The sequence below is a fragment of the Rattus rattus genome, chromosome 6 (assembly GCF_011064425.1).
Source record: "Rattus rattus isolate New Zealand chromosome 6, Rrattus_CSIRO_v1, whole genome shotgun sequence".
NCBI classification, from domain to species: domain Eukaryota; kingdom Metazoa; phylum Chordata; class Mammalia; order Rodentia; family Muridae; genus Rattus; species Rattus rattus.
In genome coordinates this window covers 32,698,089-32,714,690 of record NC_046159.1, presented here as the reverse complement: position 1 = coordinate 32,714,690, position 16,602 = coordinate 32,698,089, and the positions used below count along the sequence as shown (strand labels likewise).

The following is a 16,602-nucleotide window of genomic DNA, read 5'->3' as shown; positions in this document are numbered from 1 at the left end:
ATGGTGGTGGTGATGGTGAAGGTGATGTGATGGTGGTGGCACCTAACTCACAGGGTGTTTGAGTCAGCAAGCATTTCTTATGCTCCTGTGTGGTGCACAGCCCTGATGCAGATCCTGAGGCAGAGCGAGAATGAGATGGCACAGCACCGGTGGTGAGCCAACCTCCCATGGACACGCGTGTGCATTACTGTGAGATTCATGTGGGGGACAGCATACGCTCAGGTGGTTCTTCCGGTTGTGGCTTCTGGACCAGGGCAGCATGGATAGCCAGGGAGGCTCTTGTCCTGCACATGTCAGGGGGCGTCCACTGACAACCCACTAGCTCTCTGTGCCTAAATAACTCCTTAGCCTCTTTCATTCACCTCTGACCTTGCCACATTGGAAGTGTCCCGTTATTTCCAGATGGAAGTCACGTGTCCTATCTTGCTCTAATGTCATCTGACTTCTAGGCTACAGCTTAGGTCTTCTCTTTCACTCTCTGCCTCCATCACAGCCCACCCAGCCATGCCTGGCTGGCTTCTAATCCTCCTACCCCCCCACCCCGCATACCCACACTGAGCCCTTCACATTGTCTCCTTCTGTGTGTCTGGATCCATTCTCACTAACACATGGATGACTAAGGACTATCGAGGCCCTCACTGAGTACGCAGAGATTGGTGTAATGAGCCCCAGGAGGGGAATAGGTGTGTAGCAGGCACTTGGACCACAGCAGTGCCTGTTCTATGTGGCCTGTGCTTCTTACATTATTATTATGATTATTGTTGTTGTTATTATTATTATCATCATTATTACTATGATTATGATGATGATGATGATTATTACTATTATTAACGTGTGTAATATGTGTGTGTGTGTGTGTGTGGGGGGTCACATGTGCCACTGCATGTGTTTAGAGACCAGAGGAAAACATTGTGGAGTGAGTCCTTTTCTTCTGCATTGATGTCAGCTCTGGGACTGACGCTCTGGTTGTCAGGCTTACGAAGCAGGAAACTTTGCCACTGAGCAGTCTTGCCTGATCAGGCCTGTTCTCTTTCTGAGCCCCCTGTCTCCTATGCAGCACACCCTCTGACTCACAGGGGCAGAGTGCAGCCACCGTACTGCACGCCAGCCCTGGCCACAATGGCTTATGGGTTTGTGGGATGAGACCTTTCATACTCTGGGGCAAAGGTTGGTCTGAGGCCTGCCCACAGGCTGGCACGGGGTGGGGGCTTAGGCTCACCTCACTCACCACTGCAGGCTGCATGTCTGGGTGTAGTGAGGTTCAAGCATGAGGGCCAGGCCCTCCAGGCTCATAGGATATCACAGGATAGGAAAGGTGGGTGGAGTCAGGGGTGAAGTGCACCTTACCCTCCCCAAAAACCACGCCCTTTAGTCTTTTCCTGGAAAGGCAGAAGCCCGAGGGCATGCTGAGTTGTGGGCTTAGGATTTATATTTTCTGGGGACTGAACTCATGTCACCAGGCTTCGTGGCAAGAGCCTTGACCTGCAGGACAAGCTGGCTGGCCCCTACAAGGTACTATGACCTGGGGTTTGGGTTATGTCTTAGTTCTCTGTAGGACTATCCACGGATGCTTCCTTAGTTCCATAGTTTCTGAGCCTCTAAGGAACCTAGAAAGAGTGGTGTACAGGCAACAGGTCGGTGACTCATGGCGGCAAGCACTTCAGGACTTGCAATCCAGGCCTGGACTTCAGGGGAGGCAGGAAGAAAGTCATAACGAGGCCATCCTCAAGACCCAGAGTGAGAGGGATCATTGCTTACACAGGGGTCCTGCCGAGGCCTCTGGGAGGCAAGGGAAGCCCTGGGTATCCCAACTCTCACCTGCATAGTAAGAACAAGGAGTCAGGCTTGGCTGGGCCATTTGCTGTGTGGAGGATGCGGGTTTCCCTCTGACTCTGTGAGCCCTGCAATCAGCTGTCCCCACTGTCCTATGTTGGGCTTCCCATTTGGGGTGTCCACACAGAGAACAAACCCAGCCTAGCCTGCTCCTGGGAACTTCAGAGACCATGTGGCTTCCTCTCTCCCCTGTATCCCAGCTTCCCTGGACTTTATTCTTTGAACCCCAAATCTCCCATTTTCTGGACTCCCTAGAGGGAGGTGTGCTCCTTATTTGTGCACACCAAGTGGGAATGGGATTAGACTTTCTTCTAAGAGTGAGTATTATTGAGGGTGGGGGACCTCTGAGGATGAGGCTCCAGTGGCCCATGCTGAGATTTTCCAGGCCTTGGGCTATCGAGTCCCTATGCTAAGCTCCCATTTTCCCATCTATACATTGAGGTCTTCACTAAGATGGGGCTCTCAGAGGATCCTAGGGTTCCTGAGTAATTGTGTTGGGGGTCTGTTTTCAGATATGTGTGCAAAGACATTGGGCATGCATGGTTCCTGTGACCTGGCATTTATGGGGTGCATGGTAGACAATGTGGGTGTCAATTCTGGGGTGGGAGAAGGTCAGATCATAGCTCTGAGGTTCTATCATGCTGGGGACCCCGGTCTAAGATCCTGGGTCCTGTGTCAACAGACAGGGACAGCAAACTCCACAGCTGTGGGCTAGCAGGTTTGGTTACAAGTGAAGGACACAGGAGGGAGGCCATCAAGGATGGTGGAAACTAAGACAAAGGGCCGATTGGCCCTTTGATGTGGGTTCCCATGGAGAGATCTTCCAAGCTTTTACAAAGCAAAAGGCTGAAATTTGATGCAAGATTTCCCTTTTGGAGTTCAATTCAATATACCTGAACTGAGTTCAGCCCCAGGTGCCCATATGAACCATCCAAGGTCATGTGACATTAGCAACTAGGGGATACAAACTGCCACACTACCATGGCCATATTGACCACTGTGAACAACCACATTCTTACCACTGCCATTGACTGCCGTGCTACCACTCCTACTGCTGTCCCAAGCCTGGAATGTTGGGTGCTTTCTTTTCTTGCCATGCTAGAGATGGAACCCAGAGCCCTTTGCATGTGTTGTGAAAATGCTTTACTTCGGAGACACACCCCAGCCCAGGCCCTTCTGACTGTGTGTTCTTCTGTCTGTATGCCTTTCTGTCTGTCTGCTTCTGACTGTGTGCAACTTCTGTCTGCGTGCACTTCTGATTGTGTGTACTTCTGACTGTGTGTAATTCTGTCTGTACGCCTTTCTGTCTGTGTGCACTTCTGTCTGTGTGCACTTCTGTCTGTGTGCACCTTCTGTCACTTCTGTCTGTGCACTGTGTGCTTCTGTCTGTGTGCACTTCTGTCTATGTGCACCCATCTTAGCTGTCAGAGCCCCAGCAGTGTATCAGCACTCCTCTATCTGGGTCAGGAACTTGGCTTGGACCTTTCTCTCCTTGCTGTATGATCCTGAGATTTTATTCTTTCTAGGGTGCCTCGCACAATTGTGCTTGAGGATCCCTGGGAACCAAGACTCTGTCAGAGCTTTGTACATAATCAAGTTCCTGAGTCATGTTGTATGAACTACACCCTGAGACCTCAGTCCAGCAGCCACCCAGCCCTTCCCCCAGCCTTATGTGACTGGGTACAGACTGACAAGCTTCTCAAAGCCCGCAGCGCCAGGTCCCTAGCCATGCAGGTAGCTTCAGGGCCCCGCTATTTACATCTAATAAAACAACAGTGGTTCAAACTAGGCAGCGTCCAAGAGGCTTCAGATGACACCTTGGGACCTAGCATGGGTAGAGGACTGTGGGTGCTTGGACATGTGGCTGGCTCACCCTGTGCCCCTTGATGGTGGTTCATTGATAACAGTAGCTGTAGCAGCCAGGATGGAGTAAAGGATGGATGCTTACAACCCTGTGTTGTGGCTGAGTGTGGGGCTCCACAGACTACCCTTGCCGGAGGCTGGCCCAGTGGGCAGCTCCCAGGGCCTACTACTAGGGACTTGCAGCAATTGGCTGAAATGATGAAATAGGATAAGACACCTGCACTGCTCCTGGCCCTGTGCCCTCATGCTGGTGGCCTCCTTCTCTGGGCCTCATTTTCCTAGGTCAGACATCTGAATGATAATGCCTGCCTTTCCTGTGCTCAGGGTAGCGGAGGACACAATGTCATCAGCTGCTGCCAGTACTGTCATTATGAGCAACCTACATGAAAAGCACCTACAGGTCCCAACCTGGCCTCACACTGAGCCATGGTGACATTTTAAAGTGTGTTCGTGCCTGGTGCGCAGTGCTTGTTTCTGACTGAATTGGGCAGGGCCATGTCTCAGGTCAACAGAACTCCTAAGACCTTGCTGTGCTACTGGGGTAAGATGGTCCTCAGACCAGAAGCCTCTCCCTAGAACTGGAGAAATGCAAGTTCTCAGGTGCCTAAACTGCTGCATGGATCACCGGGTGACTGTCATCTGTGTGGTTACCAGCGTCCTCAGGAGCGGGAAGTGCAGTCTCTGTGTAGAGCTGTTGGCCTGTAGAGGCCGGACAAAAGGAAAATGGCTGCTAGGTGACCTTGGGCCCAGGGTCCCTAGAAGCCATGACACCTGTAGGCCTTGGATCAGCGGCTAGCCTGATGAGCCATCAACTGGTCCAGGTCACATGGTGGCAGGTCACAGAGTCTGGACCCAAGGAATTGGCTCTTTGCTCCCTACTTCAGGGGCTCCAGTTTCCACGGGATCGGCTTGACTGACTACTTGGTGTTTCTAAGCAGTTTCCAGGTTCACAGCTTCTAGGAGTCTACAGTTGATGCAGAAAGTGCATCTGGCTGAGAACTTGACTGACCCAGACATGGGACTAAGGAAGATGGAGGAAGCTAGAACCCTGGCAGGGAGAGAAAGGACTGGAGGAGGAGGTGAAGGAGAAAAGCAGTCAGGGGGGTCACCCTTACACTCGCTCTGAAGAGTTCCCAGTTCTTCACAACCCCCCTGCTCCAGGTCTCCCACAGCCTCTCTGAGGTTGTTCCAAGGCGTCACATTTACTGCCTTCTCCGCCAGGCCCCAGGTTCTGCTCATACCTGGAAGTGCTTTCTCAGGCTTGGCTCGTAGGCTCTTACCCAGGATCCCCTACCCTTCCCTCTGTCCTGTTTAGTCTCCAGAGTCCCTGGTGGGAGTTTACCACCTCCTCCTGAGAGCCTTTCTTGATTTACACAGGAGGAACAACCTAGGCTTCTTACTGTTCCCTGATATCCCCATCGCCAGCTCACACTTCACTCACACACCTTGCTCAGGCTAGCCCCTGGGTTAGGCTTTGGCCTTGGGTGTCAAACCCTGATTGAGACCCGACTTTGCTGCTTCATCTTCTGGACACTGAAGCTCAGCATCCTGAAGGGGCCCGGAGAAGACTTCTGCCCTGCCCCATCTCTTCAGGGATCAGAGATGGGGATGTGGGTGCCTAGGCTGTTCAGAGACACTTGAACACAGCAGAAAGCCGTGCACTTCCCGGAAACCGTGAAGCTTGGCTTGGACTCTGTGGGAAAACTGCACCCATATGGGTCTCCCCTGTGGCCTGGGTCTGTCAGGGCCATGGTAGGTAGCAGGGTTCGCTGCTATCCAGCGTGCCCCAGGCACATGTACAGCCTGTGATCACATCCTGGTTCTTTGATGGGGGTGGGACGGGACATGAAACTATGTCTTGATATTTGTCAGTCTTGTGGATCCAGAGTCTCTAGTGATTACCAATGTTCTCAGGGCAGTGGGCATGCTTACTGGTGATGTGCTGGTGTGCAGACCTGGAATGCACACGCACACACACACACACACACACACACACACACACACTGACACAGCTGTGGACTCAGTGTTCACAGCAGACATGGCCACATCACTGACGACTGTTTTCTCTGCAGAGTCCTCTAGTGTACACACAGGGACATGGTGGGGTACATGGGCCTCTAACCTGACCCAGGTGTGGACGCTGGGTCCACTGGTTTGAATCTCCCACTGTCCTTGATCTGAGTCAAGCCGAGTTACTGCCCCTTTTCCATGATAGAACTTCCATGGAGGGCCTCTCATCTCATGGCTCCAGAATGTTTAACGTGGACAGGGAAGTGTAGGGTAGGTAGAGAGGGGGTGCCTAGTGGGAATCTCTGGATGCTGTGAAAATATCAACTGTTTATGCCAAGGAAGAGTTAGGTCCCTGAGTATGAGTTCCCAGGTAAAGCAGGGAGCCAGCCACTCGGCATTTAGGATAAATAGCAAACGAGCTGTTTACTGTGAATGATGTCCTGTACAATATTTGGGACATGTGAGTAGTAAATTAATTACTTGCCATTCACCTGAAACACAAGTCATACTGATTGGCACATTGTGTCCCCAAAGTTCCTTCAGGTCTCCCCTGGATCATACCTGTAGGAGCAGCATGGCTTCACAGTCACTCAGTGGGGAAACTGAGGCACTGCAACATGAAAGTGACTCACTCTTCAGGTGGAATGATTCAGCTGCAGAATGGGGCTGGGCCCCCTCTTCCACTCTGGCCCTCTCTATGCTATGGAGCTATTGGGGGTGAGACCAACAGGGCGCCCATTTCCTCCAAACTAAGCTTTGTTGGGCATACACAAACCGGGACCATTCCATAATCTGTTCCTCATAGGAGACACTTTATCTGGCCTGTCTCCTGGTGGCTTGTCCCTGCCCCTTGGAAAAATTAGAGGCCCAGAAGCTGTATCAACTTCTCTTATGGCATTCCTCCATAGGTGGCAGGCTTCAAAACACTGCAGGCAGCACTTTCCTGCCGATCCAGGAGGGGGCGCCCTGCACAATGGACAGTAGGCAGGAGGCTGTGCCTGTCTCTGAGCCTCCATTCTCCAAAAGCGGCACCCAGGGGCAACCTAACTGTACTTGTTGGAGATGAAAGGGTGATTATGGTATGTCTTAGGTGCATGATGGGTATGTAGAACCAGGGCAGGATACTCTTTCCTCCCTTTGAGCTCTGATTGGCAGCAGAGCAGCCTGCCTTCTGACGGCCATGACACATAGCTAAAGCCCAGATCATGGAGGCTCTTTGACTGTCCTTTCCATGCTCGGTAGCTTCCTGCATCAGAACCCAGTGCCTAAGCCAAAGGCAGGAACTCCACCGCTCTCCAGCAGCTCCAGAGACAGCCTCGTGTCCTACACAGAGCCCTGGCTGGGGACCAGAGCTAGCTCCAAGGCACCTGAGGGGACTTGGAAAATGCAGTCACCAGGCTTGGTGTTGCTAAATATTTGTGCTGTCAGTGTGAAGTGGGTTCTTCCATTAGCATAAATAAAAGCCTTATATTTTGAGAAGAAAAAAACCCATGCAAGCCCTTTGAAAAGCTACATTTATAGAAAAGCGAGTTTCTGTCTTCGGAACGTGAGTGGGCTACATAAACTGTAGTGCATCTATCCCATAATATGCTACATGGCAGTTCTTTAAAAAATGAGCTTGGTTTATGTGCCCCAGCAGAGAAGTTTCTCCAAGGAAAACTGCCGAGAAACAAGCATTAGAACACTATGCGGGGTTTGACTCCATTCATGTAAACCAGAAAATGCTACATCCCACTGGATGCCCACGCGTGCAAGTCTGTGGCGAGATACGCAAGGACCTGACCTAAGGGGTCACAGAGGGGGCACTGGCTCGGAAGAGGCAGTGGGATTGTTTGTGGTGGTCGGCCCTGACTGGAATATATGAATTTTAAACAGGAGAATATGTTTTACCTGAATAATTTAAAGTTTTATTTTTTTTTTAAATAAAAACTGAAGAAAATAAAGGCTTTTTTTTTTCTTCACAACTTTTAGATGGAGTGGACCTGGAGATAATGTTGCTGGGTTAATCTTTTAGCCTTATCTGTGAGCTGTGTGTTCCTGACTGGATTATTTCAGTTCTCCCATGGCATGGCTAGGATGCTGCCCAGGTCACAGCCTGGGCACAAAGACGTAAACAAGGTATGGAAAGCCAGGAACACAGTAGGTACTCAACAGATGGCGCGCAGTAGGTACTCAGCCAATGATCCTATCGTTTCTCCTTCCCCTTTGTGTCTTGTCTATAGCTCTCTTTCAGGTCCATTTCCACCTCTTATTTTTTTATGGGCAGGGGGACAGGCTCTCACTATGTAGACCAGGCAGACCTTGAACTCTCAAAAGATCTGCCTGCTTCTGCCTCCTGAGGGCCGGGGTTAAAGGTGCGTGCCACCATTATACTAGAATATGGCAGACTCTCTTCAGCCTCTTAACCCCACCGCACATACCTAGCAAAACTCTATCCAAAGAAAAAAGCCTCTCCGGCCAGATTCCCGCCTGACTCCCACGGTCAGGTCACCGTCGTTGCTGCCCCTCGAGTGTAGCTTCAGTAACTGGTCTCTGCTCCCATGCTGTCTGCATTTTCAGCGTGTATGTAAGGTGCCTTGTGTTTGTGTTAAATCCTTATCTGCTACACTCTGGTGGCTCCTATCACATACGGTTAGAAGTCACAATCCTTACCGAGACCCAACCCCTGGTCCCTGCTCTCCTCTGTCTCTCACTGCCCCATCTCCACTGTTATGCTCCAGTGACACTTGCCTCTTTCCTGAGGCCTCAGGACCTTAGCATGTGGTGCCTCCTCGGCTGGGAATGCCCTCCTCTTTAGCTGAACCTTTCTTGGTGAGGGTGGACTCCATTTCTAATGCTCTTCTCGCCCCAAGAATCCTTCCATTCACACGACTAACAATCCAAGAGTTTTCTTATACTTGGCCCCCTTGTCAACTGTCGCCTCCATGAGGGCAGGGACAGTGTGGCCTGCTTTGTTCTGAACTATAGTAGGTGCTTAGTAAGCACATGGCCTTTCCTAGACACACATGCCTAAGAAGACCAGAGGTAAGGGGGCAATACTTGGTTGCAGAGTGACCTTTTCTCCAAGATGGGTATCTTTGTGAAATGGACTGGTTTGTGGGGACACTTGGGGTCTCCTTGGGTCATCCCCTCTGTGCCAGGGCTCACCCTCAGTGGCTTTGTGTTCTTGCTGACAAGCAGGGTAGGAGAGGTTCTAGGCACACCCCCAGGGTCACGGAGACCAGAGGCAAGCTTGCTGTATGGGTGCACAGTGGACACCTGGGCTTTGACTGGGAAGCCTTGTGACCTTTCCATCCTGATGCTACTCCTAGGAAAGCTCTAGGACACCAGGTCCTTCTTGTTCATACAAATGGCAGCTTTAGGACCAGGCCAGGAGGCATGCTGCAGAAACGGATGCTCTTTCACAGTGTAAGAATTCTGGGGGGCTCTGAGGGGGCTGAGTGGGAGATGCAGGGAGCCAGGTGTGAAGGCAACTGAGTGTGGCCAGCTGAGAGGGGGGGAGGGGGAGGGAGGGGGAGAGAGAGAGAGAGAGAGAGAGAGAGAGAGAGAGAGAGAGAGACCCCCTGTGGAGGATGCTGTAGAAGCTGCATCCATCCCTAGTCTTTTGGAGGGCTCCTAGGTCCACAGTACTCATGGGGACACTGTGGGTCAGGCAGGTAGAGGAGCCACTCTGACCCATGGCTGGTTCACACTGTGACAATGATTACAGAATCCCCATTGTTAACCCTGCCTGAGCACTGCACTATTTATAGCTCATGGCTTGCCTGTGACCTCATTTTGTGAACCATTTTAAAGATGGAGAAACTGAGGCATGGAGCTACAAAGACACTCCTTTGGGTTTAAAGTGCAGGCTCTAATCCCTGGCACCATGTCCCTTATCCATGAACTTGAATTTAGGTCCTTCTGGATGGATAGAACATCATGAAGGAGGTTGCAAAAGAATGCGTTTTCCACATTCTGAGTGAAGACACTGAGGCACAGAAGGAAGGAGAAAGCAGATGGGCATGGTGACTCACACCCTCAAATCCCAGCACTTGGTACGCAGAGGCAGAAGATCTGCCAAATGACTTTTGGGCTAGCCTGGGCTACACCATGAGTTCAAGGGCAGTGTGAATTAAATAGAAAAATGAGAGAGATAAGAGAGTCAGGAAGGCAAATCACTAATGCGCCTGGAAGGACAGCCTGGGTTGTTCAAAGCACCATACCACGACCTTTGTTATTTCATATTATTTTTCTTCAGACAGGGCTTCATGTAGCCCAGGCTAACTTTGAACTTGATAAGTAGTTGAGGATGACCTTGAATTTCTGATTCCTCCTGCGTCCATTTCTTAGATGCTAGGATTACAAGCGTGCACCCCCACACCCTGTTTATTTGTTACTGAAGATTAATCTCGGGGCTTTGTGCACACAGGCAAGTACCTTACTGACTGAGCCACATCCCCAGATCCAATGCTGCTGCTTTGAGAGGGAACCTCTTTGGACCCTGCATGCCCCCTTTCACCACTGCTACAGGCTCTGGAGCCCTAGAACCTGGGCTCTGCCAACTTCTAGTTGTATGGTCTTCAACAACTTATAGTAGTTGGGCATTGGTTTCTTGGTGTGTAAATACTGACTTCCTAAGCTGAGCCAGGGGCACTGACATAGAGTGTGCAGAATGTTCTTGCAGGGTAATGTCTTCCCTGTAACCACCTCTTCACCAGCTCACTTACCACACTGTGACTGTGCTCTTAGTTGTGAGGGTGTCACATGACAGTGAGCAGAGGCACTGGGGGCCATCTCTCTTGCTTTTCTGTACTCATTTGGAAGCCTGGTAAAGCAACGCCAAGACCATGTGCTGGGCGAAAATCTTATGGAAGTGATGGCTCAGGTGCAACATCTGCTTTTGTCCTGAGGCCACTGAGTGGCATGTCATGGCACCCAAAGTCTAGACTTTCCATTTTGTAGCTGTGTGGTGCGAGGGACAGTCATTAACCTTCTCTGGGCCTCTCAAGATATACTGTGACAGGGATTCCGCAGGCTCCAGAGGGTGATGAGAGGGCTGTGAGGCAGTGTGGGGTACCCAGTGCTCAACACAGAGTGATTTTTGGTAAATAGTAGTACCCTATGCCTCTAAAGGACAGGGCCCTGATTCAGCTGCAGAGTGACTCACTCCACAGAGAGGAACTGTATGGGCTCAGGCAGCTGCCAAGTTCTCCATGTCTTGCTACTCTGAATGGCTGTGTGTTGGAGTCTCTTGGGCATGGGTTAGCATTTACACGGCATGTTGTTCCTGGTGATGCTTCACATGGCTTCATGGGGATTCTGTCAGGAACCAAAGGCCCATGCATTTCCCCAGTGGACCCTCCAAGGTCCCTCTATTGCCCTCACCTCAGCCTTGGGCTTCCCTCCTCACTTTGGGTGCCAGGGTCTGCAGACTGGTGTGGCAGGGTTCAACTTCCCTTCCTTGTTCACTCCTGGAGTGATATGCAGTACAGAGGCTTGATGAAGGGCTAGCCTGGGCAAATTCAATATCCATAGTGCCTGAGGGTAAACAGCAGCTGGGTGGAGCTTGGCCCAACATCACCTTCTGCCATTTCATAAATGGCAAAATGCAAGGCCTCTGTGGAGAACCAGCCATGGTCTCTTTGTGTGATTTAGTAGCAGGTGCCTCTGCCTGTGCTCAGTTCCACTGCTTTGCTGCCTTGAAGCAGCACCCTGGATACAGAATACCAGGAGCCCTGGATGGCTTGGAAGCCATAGGCATCTGGTTACATATTGGTGGTATTCCTGCTGGAGGTGAGTGGTCTCCTTTGGTAGAGAAGAGATAGGACCTGGACCTTTTTTGCTGGGTTGGAAGATGTACTTGGGGTTCTTCTGGCTGCAAGGAGACCTAGATTATCACAGGCTCACAGGGGTCTTCTCAGATACTGGACCTATCATTAGTGTTAAGCTGTGATGGGGTCTGAGCACTGGGATTGATTAATGATGTCTGTCATTGGTGCAGGTTAGGAAAGGAAGGACTTGGAATGCCTTCCCATCTGTCTTCATTTTGTTTTTGATACCTGGGACAGAAATCTCATAGTGCACACAAGGAGAGCCTTTCACTGTGGTTTTGGACATGCCTGACAACCAAACTCTTTGTTTCTCACACATCTGCTCCTCCTCTGGTTGGCCATGGAGATCAGCCTCCTTGGTGTTGTTGGGTTTGACCTTTCTTTGCTATTGAGGTCACACTTAAATTCAGACTCTAAACCTTTCTCTCTTGTCTATTTCTAAAACGGCCCCTCAACAAGGCTCCTTCCTCTCATCCTGCTTCTGACTCACTCTGTAGTCTGGGCTCTCCTCCCTAAGGGGGCACGGCAGACTTGCTCTTCTGCACTCCTCCCTCCCATCCCCTCATCCCCATTCTTCTTTGTTCACATAGTCAAGTTAATACTTCATAGCTACCGCATCCAGAGCGTTAGGTATGCCTGTCTCCAAAGGGCACCGAGAGCTGTCACACTCAACTGCTTGGAGGCACCAAATGGTACCAGCGTGGGGCTTGAAGGCAGCCAAACACTGGAACTGAGCACAGACCCAGGCACCCGTCACCACAGCGCACCTGCTACTAAATCACAGGATGAGACCATGGCTGGTTCCCCACAGAGGCCTTGAGTTTTGCCATTTGTGAGGAGGCAGACTACATGATGTCGGGCCAAGCGCTACCCAGCTGCTGTTTCTCCTTAGCCTCTTCAGTCCCCTTCTCTTTCTTTCATGGTACCCGCCACCATCCATATCAGGTCTCCTGTCTCCTGGACCTTTTCCACCAATCTCAGTTCTTTGCTAATAAAGTGTAAACCAATTGACATGACTCCAGTCTTAGGGAGAATCCCCCAGGGTTTTTATTTCTCTGGTCCTCAGCCCACTCTCCAGTCCTGCATTGCATCTGCTGGTCCTGATGCTGGCTTAGGACCGCAGTGCCTCACCCTGCTGTGCACAGGCTGGGAATATTAACCTCCGCAATGCCTTGTTCTTCCCATCTCTAAAGTGGGGGTTTGAATAGTATCACTCCCACAGGGATATCCTGGGGCAAAGATGTACCCATCACACATGTGAACCTGCTGGGAACTGTTTGGTGCCATGGTCCACCATGATAGACATAGAGAGCTTTTCCTACTATTTTTAAAGGAGACCCTTGGCTCAGTTTTCCTTTGGGGACAGAAGCTGTTCTGTTTGATTTGGACTGTTTGTCTTTTCTGCTTGCATCCACTTTGTCCTGGGGTTTCCCTTGCCTCTCTGGAAGGGGTTGTATCTTGAGGTACACTGGCCATGAAGGGTGGATGCTTAGGCTGAGTCACTCACCCCTCCCCAACCCCCTGTACTGGGTTGCACCTGGCTGCCTAGCAACCGAGAATGTAGCTTCTTGCGATTGTATGGGAGACATGATGTTCTGAACGAACCTTCAGAAATCACGTTCCACCAAGTTATGTTCAGCCCGAGGCCCAGCCATGAGACAAAATGACAGAACAGAGTGGTGGGACAGACAGGTATAGAGCAGCATGTCAGAAGCCTGGAGCCAGGGACATCCTCAAGGTGAGCAGACAACAGTCAGTAGGCTGTGAGAGGAGCTTAGCCCAGGCCTGTGTTCAAATAGTGGCCATGCTGCATCTCACTAGGCAAGCCACTTCTCCACTGAGTCCTCAACTGTCCCCTCACTGTGAGGGGACAGTTTAGAACATGCTTTCAGGCTTTTGGTCAAAACAAACATGCTGTTCTTTCCATCCGTCCCACACCTTAGAGGACAGCCTCTAATCCCTACCTGGCCTCCACTCCTGTCCACTGCCCTCCAGTCCCATGTCCTAGATAGACCCTATCTTAGCTATCTCTCTCCTGTCCATTCTCCAGCTCCTCCCTATCCTGGTTGCTGTTTCCCAGTGTAGCTTTTTGCTCGCAGCCCCTAGAGCCTCCAGAACCCCGGGCGAGCTCCCACACTGCTCCGTTCCTTGGCCTTTTCCTGCTACCCATACTCACATGCAAGTCCCATGAACACAAGCACACTGATGATTATATGAACTGCTGTGCCTAGAGCTCTGCTCAGCACACAGTAGGTGCTCAAGAGATGAATGGATGACCTTTAAGAGGTTTCAAAGGCTAAAGCTCATCGGGAGACATGCACACACTTGGCCAGGGCATTGCCTCTGGCATCAAAGCCAGTTGCCAAGTAGTCTAGAGCTCAGTAGGTATCCATGGGCCTCAGCTCCTGTGCTTATGCCTTGAGTTTGCTCATTTCCACAGAGAAGCTGGGCCAATGCCCTTAAACCTCATGCTGACTGGCCCCACATCTACTAGAGGTAATTCTCTCTCAGACATTTATTACATTATTAAACCATCACGACTTGAAAGTATGTGAACAGAGGCTTACCATGCCTGTCAAGTCGAGGGACTGAGCTGAAAGTTCAGGAATGAGCTGTCATGTTTTCCCAGAAGTCTTAGAGGGCTGTGTGAACTGGAGAGCTGGAACTGACCTGAGGGCCAAGGCTTAGGCTCCTATCTGACTTCTGCCACTTATTAGACTGTGACATGGCGTGCAGAGCCTCGGTCACCTCATCTGAAAGACGCTGACAATACAGACAGCAGCCGCCGCCATAAAGGGCTTGTCCTTCCTTCCCCAGGCTGCCCTGCCCCACCCACGTGAGGTCTCTGTCAGGCCCCATGCAGTTGCATGTTTTTTCATTAGCGACCTGAAGCCTGGCGGTTCCCGTGGTGCTTGTTAGCATGCTTTGGACAAGCCTGAGTGGGCGTGGAACAGTAGAGGAGCCCTCTGTTCAGGATCAAACAGCCATCAGACCCAAAGGAGGAACGTGAGAGAGACATTTGCAGTCTGGTCCTGCAGCATCCAAGCCCATTCCTTTGCTTAGTTCTCTGGGTAATTGGAGTCCTGCCCCTCTGCTTTAAGAGGAAGCCTTGTACCTCCTACTGTAGTCAAGTCAAGATATTGCCCAGTGTCTCTCTGTGACCTAAGGCTAACAAGGGGGCAGCTGGGGTGCACCTCTGCCAGTTCAGAGGCCCTCTGATAGGACAGGTGGTGGGCCACAGCAAGCTTTTTCTCCTGAACTCTGTGATGTACAAAGACTGTGACGATTGCTGACCTCACACAGTGACAAACCCAAGAAGTGGACATGGGAACCTGGAGGCAGCCACATGCACCCTCGGCATCCACAGACCTCTAGCACATTGGGTTTGCAGGGCAAATGACACCTCAGTCTCATTGGCAGATCACGTATCTGCCAGCCCCGCCTACCTGCTCATATCTGGCCCCAAGTGTGTTTAGGAGAAAGTGAATGTTATCAGGTTGCTGGAGCAGACTCCTATACCTCCAAGACGGAAGATGGTCAAGACCCCGGGCTCTCACTTACCCAGGCCTAGGTTTTCTTCCCACAATCATGTGACTTGGACAAATCAGTAAATCTCTCTGGCCTCAGTTTCCTCTTCCACCACGTGGGGTGACTGGTGGTGTCTCCCTCCTACAGGTATGAGGTGCTGGTAAGGGGCCGGTGCCTATTTGGTTGTTCCTGGAGGGGGAATTCCCTCTCCCTGCAGGCTCCCTTCCTACCCAGGTCCCCTGATGGCCTTTTGTCCACCATATGATCTCAAGTAAGGGACAGTATAAGTTTGCGGGTGGACTTCTGACCCTGGTATCAGTGGGATCTTGCTATGACCACCTGCCTGTGTGCTGAGAGGGGTCCAAAGTCTGGAGAACAATTATTCCAGCTTCCGGCCACCAAAGAACCTCAGTGTTCCTTTCTCCTCACCTATCCTCATGGGGTCTGCTCCAGGAGGCTTGTCACCTTTGGGTGTCTATTCTCTATGTTATCTCCAAGAGAAGTCATACAGGCAGGGATGGGTATTTAGGGAGCTGCTTAGTTTGGTTATTTGTGGCACTTGGGATCATGATGGCTAGGCGTGGCCCAGTATGGCCACTCAGGGCCCCTGTATCTCTCTGATTCTTCAACTTGTCCTTCTTGGGATTATACCTGGATCCTCTAAAAATACCCTGGAAATGTGTGTAATTGTGAGTTTGGAAGAAAAGAAGGAGAGAGGAGGGACAGAAAGGGGAGGGGTAAAGGAAGGAGAAGAGATACAAAAGAGAAGGGAATGAAAGGGGTCAGTGGGAAGGAGAGACAGAAATGCAAGTGAAGGTGAAACACAACATTAGAGGGGAAGAAAAATGTAATTGGAAAAATACATCTTAAAGGAAACGAAAAGGAGACAGACGAAGCACATGCTGGGTTTGGCCTGTGTGAAGCTCTTTCCTGCAGGACACAAGGACTTCCTCCCAGGGAAGAGTTTTGAGAGCTGTCAATCAAGACGTACCATCTTCCTGGCCCGGGGGTGAGCATATGAACAAACACAGCCAATCACCATCCAGGGGAGACGCTCTTCCCTGGCCGGGGAGTTCATACCTGCTTGTTAAGCTGTCATTAGAATCGATAATATAAGTTCATAATTCTATAAATTGTCTTTCGAAAGGTGACTGGGATGCTAGAGATGGTTCAGAGGTCAAGAGCACAGGCTGCCCTTCCAGAGGACCTGGGTCGGTCTCAGACCCAAGGCAGGATGGTTGAATCTCACAGAGAAAGGGAAATGGGTTAGGTATTGGGGGTGGATGGAGGGAGGGGGTTGGGTGGGGAATGGTTTAGGATAAGAATAAGAGGGATAAAGTTGGGGGATGGTAGAGGGAGTGAGAACTGGGAGAAAGAATTGAAATCAGAGGCAGGGAGTTGGGGGTGGCATCTCTGGGATGAGTGAGAAACCTAGGACAAGGGAAGCTCCCAGGAATCTGTGAGGGTGACCCTAGCTAAGACGCCTAGCAACACGGGATAATAGGACCTGAAATGTCCACCTTCTATAACCAAGCGAGATTTCCAGTGGAGGAGG

The 16,602-nt window shown here is 51.0% G+C and overlaps 1 protein-coding gene across 9 annotated transcripts in view; it reads right to left on the bottom strand.

The window, feature by feature from the left end:
• Atp2b2 (ATPase plasma membrane Ca2+ transporting 2) overlaps nucleotides 1-16,602 on the bottom strand; it is a 310,592-nt gene that overhangs the window by 75,216 nt on the left and 218,774 nt on the right. The window lies entirely within an intron of this gene.